The 12332-nt window shown below is 48.5% G+C and overlaps 1 protein-coding gene across 2 annotated transcripts in view; it reads left to right on the forward strand.

Moving 5' to 3' along the window:
- The first annotated feature begins 4001 nt into the window (after nucleotides 1-4001).
- LRP2BP (LRP2 binding protein) overlaps nucleotides 4002-12332 on the forward strand; it is a 55099-nt gene continuing 46768 nt past the window's right edge. Inside the window, exon 1 of one of the 2 annotated variants that reach the window (XM_075849634.1) lies at nucleotides 4002-4282. The gene's annotated coding sequence lies outside the window, so the exon portion shown is untranslated. The other variant, XM_075849635.1, reaches the window with a different exon arrangement.

Genomic DNA, 12332 nt, shown 5'->3' on the forward strand with positions numbered 1-12332 from the left:
TGTCCGTTGCGTGAAACTCACTGCATGTCCTATTTTGGTCCATTTATGATGTCATATTTTACGTCCGTGTGCGGTCTGTGTTTCACGCATCAGTTTCTAAAGAAATGCAGAGGAAAAAAGAAAGTAAATCCAGGAAGTGCTTGCAAAGGAGAAACATTGATGTGAAAAACTGATGCCACATGGCAAGCACACCGATGCCACATGGAAAGCACACCGATGCCGCATGGAAAGCACACCGATGCCGCATGGAAAGCACACCGATGCCGCATGGAAAGCACACCGATGCCACACGGAACTGAAATGCATGAAATACGGTGGTCCTTTTTTTTGTGTACCCAAAACGGACACGCATTGGCCTTACTGTAGATGAAAGGGGTTTTCCCATTGACTGGTCCCCCGATCCAAGTGAAGTGGCTTACTTGCATGCATCGTCACTCTCCATTAAAGAGGACCTCTTTTTAGTAAATACTTGTATTCCCCATAAAATAACAATTCTGGAGCATTTTTTCTTTTTTTGGGCGCTTGATTCTATTCATCTATAAAGTAACTGAGGCTCTGTTCACATCTGCGTTGGGGTCTCGTTCTCACGTTCCGTCGGAGGTTTCCGTCAGAACCGGACCCTGAACAGACACAAACTGACAATAAAAAAAAAATCTTATACTTATCCAGAAGTCTGTGTTTCTTCGTCCAGGCCGGCCTCCTGGGATGATATTTCTTCCCATGTGACCGCTGCAGCCAATCACATGGTATAAGACGTCATCCCAGGAGGCCAGGAAGCAGGACGGCAGAGGGACGCGTCGCCATGGCTACGTAAGTATGACGTTTTTGTTTTTTTCAGGTGCAGTTTTTTGCAGGGGACATTCCGGTCGGAAAACTACACCACAATTTGGTGCAGTTTTTCTTCCAGAATACCCTGAACGGATACATTGTGTGCTTTTACGCAGCGTATCCGCCCTGTGTGAACATAGCCTAATTCTGTTTCTAGGAATCCCACATGACAGCACCATAGGAGGCTGACTCCACGCTGTCAGGTAAAGGCTGTCTTAATAAATTTATCGCATCTTTGGCTGTGCTTGTGCCACAGAAAACTGGTGAAGAAATGTTAAGTTCCCCCTCTCAGGCCTCATGCACACGTCCGTATTTTTTCCCATCCGTAAATACTGGCGTAAATACGGGTCCGGTGTCACACGTATTCGACCCGTTTTGCACCAGTATTTACGGACCTGTGCCAGTAAATATGGGTCCAGTGTCACCCGTATTCCACCCGTATTTACAGGCACGTTTTTGGCTGCAAAATAGCATTGCACTAATCGGCAGCCCCTTCTCTCTATCAGTGCAGGATAGAGAGAAGGGACAGCCCTTTCTGTAATAAAAGTTAAAGAAATTCATACTTACCCGGCCGTTGTCTTGGTGACGCGTCCCTCTCTTCACATCCAGCCCGACCTCCCTGGATGACGCGACAGTCCATGTGACCGCTGCAGCCTGTGATTGACCTGTGATTGGCTGCAGCGGTCACATGGGCAGAAACGTCATCCAGGGATGTCGGGCCGGATGTCGAGAGAGACGCGTCACCAAGGCAACGGCCGGGAGACCGGACTGGAGGAAGCAGGAAGTTCTCGGTAAGTATGAACGTCTTTTATTTTATTTTTTTACAGGTTGCTCTATATTCTGATCGGAATTCACTGTCCAGGGTGCTGAAAGAGTTACTGCCGATCAGTTAACTCTTTCAGCACCCTGGACAGTGACTATTTACTGACATCGCCTAGCAACGCTGCCGTAATGACGGGTGCACACACGTAGTCACCCGTCATTACGGGAGCTCCATAGACTTCTATGGGCTGTCCGTGCCTTTATTACGGCCTGAAATAGGACATGTTCTATCTTTTTCAACGGCACGGGCACCTTCCCGTGAGAAAACGGGAAGGTACCCGTGGCCAATAGAAGTCTATGAGCCCGTTATTACGGGTCGTAATTACGACCCGTAATAACGGGAGTTTTTACGGTCATGTGCATGAGGCCTTAGTCTGTATTATTTAGAGACCGTATTAGGTGTGGACCAGGTCGCAGCTTTGCAAATCTGCTCTCGCCCAGGTGACAGATACAGCACTAGTAGAATGGGTTTGGCCTTTCCCTGGACTGGTATAACGCTAGTGCTGTGTAGGCTTCAGATACAGGGGGTGTTTCATACACAATTTGTTGGAGAAGGATTCAACACATTTATTCATTTATTAAGAGGCGCAATGACCGCGGCCGTGTGCCATCTATTCCCCCTTTCCCTGGGACAGAAAATAAAAACAAAGTATATGCACCTCACTGCACCCCTTTACTTCCCCCCTTGTGGTCCCGCCAGGCACCCTCCGCATGTTGCGGCTCATACAAGGTCCTGTCTCTGGGCAGCATTATAGCCTTATATGCGACGCAGCACTTGACGCCCATTTGTGACTTTTCTACACCAGAAAACTAGCGTAGAAAGGTTGATAAATGCCCCACAGTCTTTTTTTATCCTGTAGGACAAAGTAATTGTTAGATACCTACTTCTTGCTGGTTCCCTGGAAATTAAGGCTATGTTCACACGGAGTATTTTGGGGGAGGAATATCTGCCTCAAAATTCAGTTTGGAACTTTGAGGCAGATATTCCTCTCCCTGCACGCCGATTTTCGCGGCGATTTTCGCGCCGTTTTTCGCCCGCGGCCATTGAGCGCCGCGGGCATAAAACAGCGCGAAATACGCTTTCTCTGCCTCCCATTGAAGTCAATGGGAGGTCAGAGGCGGAAGCGCCCGAAGATAGGGCATGTCGCTTCTTTTTCCCGCGAGGCAGTTTTACTGCTCGCGGGAAAAAGACGCCGATGCCTCCCATTGAAATCAATGGGAGGCGTTCTCGGGCCGTTTTTGCCGAGTTTTGCGACGCAGTTTCCGCGTCAAAAAACTCGGCAAAATACTCCGTGTGAACGTAGCCTTTAAAGGAGTTATGTGGGGACCAAAAATTATTAGCAGTGTAGTCACTGCAGTATGTGAGTGCGCTGCTAATATACATTCCGGTCCCCCGTCACGCGGATTATGAGATTTTCATTGATTTTTAGGCTGTGTTCACACTGAGTTTTTTGCAGGAGGAAAATTCCTCCTGCAAAAACTGCTCCAGTAGATTTTTGCACAATGGTTTGACGAAAACTCGTCAAAACACTCGTCGAGGTTTTTTTTCCTCTTGACTCATTGAAATGGGGTTTTGGAGGCGGAAACTGCCTCAAGATGGGTCATGTTGCTTTTTTTTACCACGACAAGTTTTTTTTACTCATGGTAAAAAAACTTGTCTGCCTCCCATTGAAATCAATGGGAGCCATTTTTGGGCGGTTTTTGAGGAGTTTTTTGGCGCGGTTTCTGCCCAAAAAAACTCTTAAAAAAACTCAGTGTGAACAGGGCCAGTGCAGCCGGGGGACTGGAAGTCTAGTGGCCGTCTTCTATGATGACTATACGACTTTTCATCATGTGACCGGCTCGCTGTGCTCCATGTTCAAGCAGGAGCAGTAGTACAGCGAGAACATGGAGTACAGCGAGAACATGGAGTACAGCGGGACTGGTCACACGACGAAGAGTCGTATAGTCACGAAAGAAAACGGTGCAACTAGACCTCCAGTCCCCCGGCAGCGCTATGAAAACCTCAGAATCAGCGCATAAGTAAGCGCTTAATTTGCATTCATTTTTATTATGGCGGACAACATTACACCAGTTACCGATCACCATAAATGTGTGTGGGGGATACCATGTGGAAGGGGCTTTTACTTTTCATCTTTTTGTACTTTCCTGCCTACTATGTCCTGATATAGATATATATACACATATATATATATTTATTATGCCTTTGAATTGTAATATTATTAGGACCTTTAGAGAAAGTCCACTCTTTGACAGTACTGCAGTTTGTGGCTCACACTCATAGCGCTTCTAATCTCCACAGGATGTGACTGCAGCAATGTCCCACAAGACGTAAATACAAGGCAGACAGCAGTGTGCCCCAGAAGAAGACCTTCATGTGTGAGGAGCCAGTATAATCAGTGCTGGGAGACGGAATACCGCCCATTGCGCGCACTGCAGCCGCCACCCCCTCACCTCCTTCTACAGCTCATGAATACCCGACTGCGTTACCAAGCGACAGTTACCAAGGTGACCAAACAGCAGTCACGTGACACACGCCCGACGTACTCCCATGAGTGATTGTGTGACCTGTGCAACCGGGGGCCCGAACAGCTGTGGAGCAATTATAATGAGAACGTAGTGAAGGAATAAGGTGTGTATTATGCCATACACCAGACTTGCGTTATAGATCCAGGGCGTGTGGAGGAACTACAGGTCACAGCAACTACAGAGCGCGCTGAGAAGTGTACATGAAGCGAGGTGATATAACGGACTAGGGCTACACTGTGTAACTTTTGACTCACGATTCCATGCGACTGAAACAGATTGCTCATTATTTTCTTTCTGGTTTTCAAATTAAAAAAATAATAATTTTGGAAATGTTTCAATACACTGACATACATTAATGGTTGTTTTAGGCACAACACATGCTTTTGAATTCCTTCATTAGGCAATGGCCGACCATGCGGGCTCCGGAAACCATCTAGTGATCAGTGGGTGCTCAGACTCCGCTGCCTGGGCATTGATGGCATCTTCTAGCGAAACGCCATCAATGTTTTTAGTGATATAATTCCATTGGAGCATAGTTTTTCTGTGTTTTTAAAGCCTCATTCACACGACAGGGTTCGAATTCCGGGCCGTGTTGCCGTTTTTAACGGCCGATTTTGACCTGTTTTGCATCCGTTTTTTCCCCTGTCCGCTTTAAAATCGGATGAATTTCATTTAAATTTGTTGCCACATACAGCCCTCTGTAGATAATGCCACACAGCCCCCCTGGTAGGTAATGCCACCCAGCCCCCTGGTAGGTAATGCCACCCAGCCCTCTGCAGGTAATGCCACTCAGCCCCCGGCAGGTAATGCCACACAGCCCCCTGTAGGTAATGCCACACAGCCCCCTGTAGGTAATGCCACACAGCCCCCTGTAGGTAATGCCACACAGCCCCCTGTAGGTAATGTCACACAGCCCCCTGTAGGTGATGCCACACAGCCCCCTGTAGGTTGCACCCATCCCCCCCCCCCTTCCAGGAGAAGTCACTGACTTCAATGTCCATATATGGACAGTGTAGTCACTGACTTCTCCTGGAGAGGAATTCCCTGCCACAGGTCGGGAATTCCGCTTCAGAAGTGAGTGACGTCGCTGTGTCCATATATGGACAGTGTAGTCACTCACTTCTCCTGTAGCGGAATCCCCAATCCCCGGCTCCTACAGGGAGCAAAAAAAGATCCTCCTCCTCCTCCTCCTCACAAGCACTCTGCACTGTGAGGAGGAGGAGGAGGAGGAGGAGGAGAGCGAGCGCGAGCGACGGAATACATGGCCATCACTCGGGACACATTCCGGTGATAGCCGTGTATTACCCGGCCCCAAAGACTTCTATGGGAGCCGGGCGGCCGGGTAAAAGGACGAAAATAGGGCATGTCCCATTTTTTGACGCCCAGGTTTCCCGGGCCGTCAAAAAATCGGTCGTGTGAATAGCCCCATTAGGGGTCTATTGTTCCTACTGCAGACGGGTGACGGTCGATTTATGGATGGCCGTCACCCGGCCGGGAAACCCTGTCGTGTGAATAAGAGCTAAGGGTCAGTTCACATGTTGCGTAAATACTGCAGAATTAGTTGCGGAAAATCCGCAGGAAATACAGTAGCGGCAAAGTGGATGAGATAAAACAAATCTCATCCACACGCCGTGTAAATACTGAGCGGAAAAAAAACGCTCAGAAATTGACCTGCGGTGCAGAGTTTTATTCCGCAGCATGTCAATTGTATTTGCGCAAACGCCGCTTATTTGTTCCCGTTTTCTCCATTGAATTTAATGGGAGGTAAATCCCGCAACAAATAGCAGTTGTTGCGTTTTTTTGTGACAGGTTCGCAGCAATTCCAACCCAAAAAGCGCAACTCAGAAAATAAAAATCGTATACTTACCCCAGAGTCTGTGTTTCTTCCTCCAGCGTGTCCTCTTGGGATGACATTTCATCCCATGTGACTGCCGCTGCAGCCAATCACAGGCTGCGGAAGTCTCTTGGATTGAAACGTCACTCCAGGAGGCAGTTTTCTGCGGCTGACATTCCGGGTGAAAAACTGCACCACAGTTCGGTGCGTTTTTTTGCCCAGAATTCCCTGCGGCACACAGGGCGGATATGCTTTGACGCAGCGTATCCACCCGTGTAAATTCCGCCTAACAACGTTTTTTAGTGCGGCCAGATGTTACATTAAAGTCTGGAGTAGGAGTTCTTTATTTAGTGAATGTAAGGGTATGTTCACACGCAGTAGCAAAATACGTCTGAAAATACGGAGCTGTTTTCAGGCGAAAACAGCTCCTGATTTTCAGACGTTTTTGTAGCAACTCGCGTTTTTCGCCGCGTATTTTACAGACGTTATTGGAGCTGTTTTTCAATGGAGTCAATGAAAAACGGCTCCAAAAACGTCCCAAGAAGTAACATGCACTGGAAGGAATAACGGGAACCAGCCCGTTGTTTAGAATCTGGGGATCTCACAAATATAAAATGCACTACACATAACTGCATTTTGGTTTGTAGTGTTTTTGAGGCAATTTTGTGGTCGGCAGTTTTTTTTTTCCAAGTACCGCATTCACTGGGTATGGCGTTTTTTTAAACAGTTTTTCTCCATAGACTTCTCTGTAGGACCTCAAAAACGCCAGAATAAGGGCAGATTCACATGAGCGTTGCGTTTTTGCGCGCGCAAACAACGCGGCGTTTTGCGCGCGCAAAAACCATTTGAAAGCTGCGTGTGTCATCCGTGTCTGATGCGCGGCTGCGTGATTTTCGCGCAGCCGCCATCATAGAGATGAGGCTAGTCGACGGCCGTCACTGTCCAAGGTACTGAAAGAGCTAACTCTTTCAGCACCCTCGACAGTGAATGCCAAACACAATATCGCAAAACCTGTAGAAAAAAAAGAAAAAGTTCGTACTTACCGAGAACTTCCCGGCCGTTGCCTTGGTGACGCGTCCTTGGTGACGCGCCTCTCTTGACATCGGGCCCCACCTCCCTGGATGACGCGCCAGTCCATGTGACCGCTGCAGCCTGTGCTTGGCCTGTGATTGGCTGGAGCTGTCACTTGGACTTAATTGTCATCCCGGGAGGTCAGACTGGAGGAAGAAGCCGGGAGTTAGCGGTAAGTCAGAACTTAGTTTTTTTTTCTACAGGTTCATGTATATTGGGATCGGAAGTCACGGTCCATGGTGCTGAAACAGTTTAACTCTTTCAGCACCATGGACAGTGACTATCTCCTGACGTCGCGTACCGATAATTTTTTTGCCGAGTTTGGCCGAACCCGGTGAAGTTCGGTACGCTTGTCCGGCTTCGCTCATCGCAAAGACACTCCGTTTGGATGTTCGGAAACAGAAAAGCACGTGGTGCTTTTCTGTTTTCATTCATCCTTTTCACTGCTGTTGCGCGAATCACGCTCGTCCCACGGAAGTGCTTCCGTGTGGTGCGCGTGATTTTCACGCACCCATTGACTTCAATGGGTGCGTGATGCGCGAAATACGCAGAGTTATTGAACCTGTCGCGCTTTTTGCGCAGCAGACAAACGCTGCGCAAAAAGCACGGACTGTCTGTACTGCCCCATAGACTTGTATTGGTCCATGCGTGCCGCGTGAAAACCACGCGGCCCGCACGGACCGAATACACGCTCGTGTGAATCCCCCCTAACAGCAAGCATAAAATGACACTAAATGAAAAGCGCCGTAAAAAGCGTTACTGGGCTGTTTCCTTATCTGCCGTAGAACAGAATGAAGGGAGCCGGATGTATGGAATCTGCAGCCAGCGGGTCACCAGGTGAATTGGGGGTCGGATAACCCCTGTTCTCGACATAGGTGTGTGTCCGAGAGGTTGGACCCGCATCTCAGACATTTATGGAATATCCTTTGGATATGCCGTAAATGTCTAAGTTGGGAATACCTGCGTTTTTGTATTCATTGTTTTAGCTACTGTAATATATGCGACTATCATTTTTGTTTTTGCACAAAGAAAAGTTGCTGCAAAACTGCATGAGGTGGCACATGGGAATACACTCATACCCAAAATCTGTTTCTATCAAACTTCCAAATTGCTTCAGCTTCTGATTTTGTGAAATTCCACATTAGGCCCGTTCACATTTGTTGGATTGGACACCAATTCCGCAACAAAATCAGCAACAAATCCAAAGACATTCAGTATTCCATGCATGTGAATGGGGTTTCCGCAATCCCCTTTACCTGATACTGAAAATTTCTGCACAAAATTTAAAGAGGAAAGAACTAGCATAGTTAGGGTATGTTCACAAGGGAAAACAGCTCCTGATTTTCAGAAGTTATTTTAGCAACTCGCGTTTTTCACTGCGTTTTTTACAGCCATTTTTGGAGCGGTTTTCCTATAGGGTCAATAAAAAAACGGCACCAAATACGGCTAAAGAAGTGACATACACTACTTTTTTGCAGGCTTTTTTTTACACGGCCGTTTTTCAAAACGCCCGCGTAAAAAAACGCCCCGTCGGAACAGAACGCCTTTTTTCCCATTGAAATCATTGGGCAGATGTTTGGAGGCATTCTGCTTCCGATTTTTCAGCCCGAAAAACGGCAGAAAATAAGCCGTGTGATCATACCCTAAGTAAACATACAGTAAACGCCCGAAAAAACGGAAGCAGAACGCCTCCAAACATCTGCCCATTGATTTCAATGGGAAAAACGGCATTCTGTTCCGACGGGCCGTTTTTTGACGCGTTTTGAAAAACGGCCGCGAATAAGAAGTGCATGTCACTTCTTGAGCCGTTTTTGGTGCCGTTTTTCATTGACTCTATAGAAAAACAGCTCCAAAAACGGCCTTGAAAAATGTGAGTTGCTAAAAAAACGGCTGAAAATCAGGAGCTGTTTTCCCTTGAAAACAGCTCCATATTTTCAGACGTTTTTGATTTTGCGTGTGCACATAACCTAAATTTGACCTCTACTTTGCTTTTAGTCCTGTGAAGCGCCTAAGCCCTTATTCACAAGACAGGGTGTCCCGGCCGGGTGACGGCCATCCATAAAACGGCCGTCACACGGCTGCAGTAGGAACAATAGACCCCTAATGGGGCTATTCACATGACGGATTTTTTGACGGCCCAAGAAACCTGGCCGTCAAAAAGTGGGGCATGCCCTATTTTCGGCCGTTTACCCGGCCGCCCGGCTCCCAAAGAAGTCTATGGGGCCGGGTAATACACGGCCATCACCGGAATGTGTCCCGAGTGACGGCCGTGTCTTCCCTCGCTTGCGCTCTCTCTCCTCCTCCTCACAGTGCAGAGTGCATGTGAGGAGGAGGAGGATCTTTTTTTGCTCCCTGTAGGAGTCGGAATCCCCAATGCCCGGCCGGGGATTGGGGATTCCGCTACAGGAGAAGTGAGTGACTACACTGTCCATATATGACACAGCGACGTCAATCACTTCTGAAGCGGAATCCCCGACCCTGTGGCCGGGGATTCCGCTACAGGAGAAGTGAGTGACTACACTGTCCATATATGGTCTCTCCTGGAAGGGGGGGATGGGTGCAACCTACAGGGGGGTGTGGCATTACCTACAGGGGGCTGGGTGGCATTACCTGCAGGGTGCTGGGTGGCATTACCTGCAGGGTGCTGGGTGGCATTACCTGCAGGGGGCTGGGTGGCATTACCTGCCGGGGGCTGGGTGGCATTACCTGCCGGGGGCTGGGTGGCATTACCTGCAGAGGGCTGAGTGGCATTACCTGCAGAGGGCTGGGTGGCATTACCTGCAGAGGGCTGGGTGGCATTACCTGCAGAGGACTGGGTGGCATTACATACAGCGGGCTGGGTGGCATTACCTACAGGGGGCTGAGTGGCATTACCTACCAGGGGGGTTGTGGCATTATCTACAGAGGGCTATGTGGGGCAACAAATTGAAATGAAATTCATCTGATTTTAAAACGGACAGGGAAAATAACGGATGCAAAATCGTCCGTTAAAAACGGCAACACGGAACGGATGCAAAATGGATGCAAAACGGCCGTTTTTATCGGCCGACACTTGGACGCTGTCGTGTGAATAAGGCCTAAGCCCTTATTCACACGACAGGGTTTCACGGCCGGGTGACGGCCGTTCATAAATCGGCCGTCACCCGGCTGCAGTAGGAACACTAGACCCCTAATGGGGCTATTCACACGACTGATTTTTTGACGGCCCGGGAAACCTGGTCGTCAAAAAATGAGACATGCCCTGTTTTCGGCCATTTACCCGGCCGCCCGGCTCCCATAGAAGTCTATGGGGCCTGGTAATACACGGCCATCACCGGAATGTGTCCCGAGTGATGGCCATTTATTCCGTCGCTCGCGCTCTCTCTCCTCCTCCTCCTCCTCCTCACAGTGCAGAGTGCATGTGAGGAGGAGGAGGGTCTTTTTTTGTTCCCTGTAGGAGTTGGAATCCCCAATCCCCGGCCGGGGATCGGGGATTCCGCTACAGGAGAAGTGAGTGACTACACTGTCCATATATGGACACAGCGACGTCACTCACTTCTGAAGCGGAATCACCGACCCTGTGGCCGGGGATTCCACTACAGAAGAAGTGAGTGACCAAACTGTCCATATATGGACACAGTGACGTCACTCACTTCTGAAGCGGAATTCCCGACTTGTGGCAGGGAATTCCTCTCCAGGAGAAGTCAGTGACTACACTGTCCATATATGGACATTGAATTCAGTGACTTCTCCTGGAAGGGGGGGATGGGTGCAACCTACAGGGGGATGTGTGGCATTACCTACAGGGGACTTGGTGGCATTACCTGCAGAGGGCTGGGTGGCATTACCTGCAGGGGGCTGGGTGGCATTACCTGCAGAGGGCTGGGTGGCATTACATATAGGGGGCTGGGTGGCATTACCTGCTGGGGGCTAAATGGCATTACCTGCAAGTGGCTGGGTGGCATTACCTGCAGAGTGCTGGGTGGCATTACCCTCAGGGGGCTGGGTGGCATTACCTACAGGGGGGCTGTGTGGCATCACCTACCAGGGGGGCTGTGTGGCATCACCTACCAGGGGGGCTGTGGCATTATCTACAGAAGGCTGTGTGTGGCAACAAATTTAAATGAAATTCATCCGATTTTAAAACGGACAGGGAAAAAAACGGGTCAAAATCGGCCGTTAAAAACGGCAACACGGCCCGGAACGGAATCGAGACGGATGCAAAACGGATGAAAAACGGCAGTTTTTATCGGCCGACACTCGGACCCTGTCGTGTGAATGAGGCTTAAGGGGTTAAGAAACTGTCTGAATACAAGAGAAAATACACACATCACCACTAGAGAAGCTACACATAGATAATAACTAATAGTTAACACAGCGCCATCTACTGTCAGTTCAAGATTGTACCTCCAGCATTAAAGGGAAGGTGTCACGAAAAAATTTTTTTTTTATATGTTATTGCTTTTAGTATGTCATTAAAATACATTTTATTTATTTGTGTTTTTGTGTTGTACTTTTTTCTTTCTTTACTTCTCTATGGGGGCTGCCATTTTTTTTTTCATCTCTGTACATGTCGATTAACGACACATACAGAGATGGAATACGGCACATACATCCCCATAGAGAATGCGAACGGGAGCCGTTCCATTCACTATAGCATACGCCGTCTGTGTGGGAACGGCGCATGCGCCGCTCCCACACAGTCCAAAAGGAAGGTCTTCGGCAGAGCGACATCCGGCGCCATTTTCATGTGGACCGGAAGCCGCGGCCAGACAGTAAGATGACTACTTCCGGTCGCGGCTTCCGTCCATATGTTCAGAAGCAAGGAGTAGGAGCGGAGGGAGTGGAGGCAGCGACAGCGGCAGGAGCAGGTAAGTCATGTTTGTGTATGTGATGTGTGTGTATGTTCGTGTTATACTGTCTGATTACCACTGTATCTAATCCTCCTACCTGTGCATTCGCTCAAAAAATGGCGGCACACAGTGTAGGAGGTTTGAACATTCAACCCCCTCCTTTCTCCTGGCACTAGCTAGGATAAAGGAGGGGGGATTGAGCACACTAGAGCGAGTGTGTCTTCTCCAATTTTGCAGCATAAAGCAATGAGGTTGCTTTACCACATGCCAATGCTGCAATTTTGGGAATTGCTCCCTCTAGTGAACAGCACATGGAAATGTTATAAATTAGAATCTAATTTATAATATTTCCTGACTTGTGAAAAAATTTGTATATAAATGATTACACATTGTTCTAACAGTTTAACTAAAAAAAA

Source organism: Rhinoderma darwinii, chromosome 1, assembly GCF_050947455.1.
Source record: "Rhinoderma darwinii isolate aRhiDar2 chromosome 1, aRhiDar2.hap1, whole genome shotgun sequence".
NCBI classification, from domain to species: domain Eukaryota; kingdom Metazoa; phylum Chordata; class Amphibia; order Anura; family Rhinodermatidae; genus Rhinoderma; species Rhinoderma darwinii.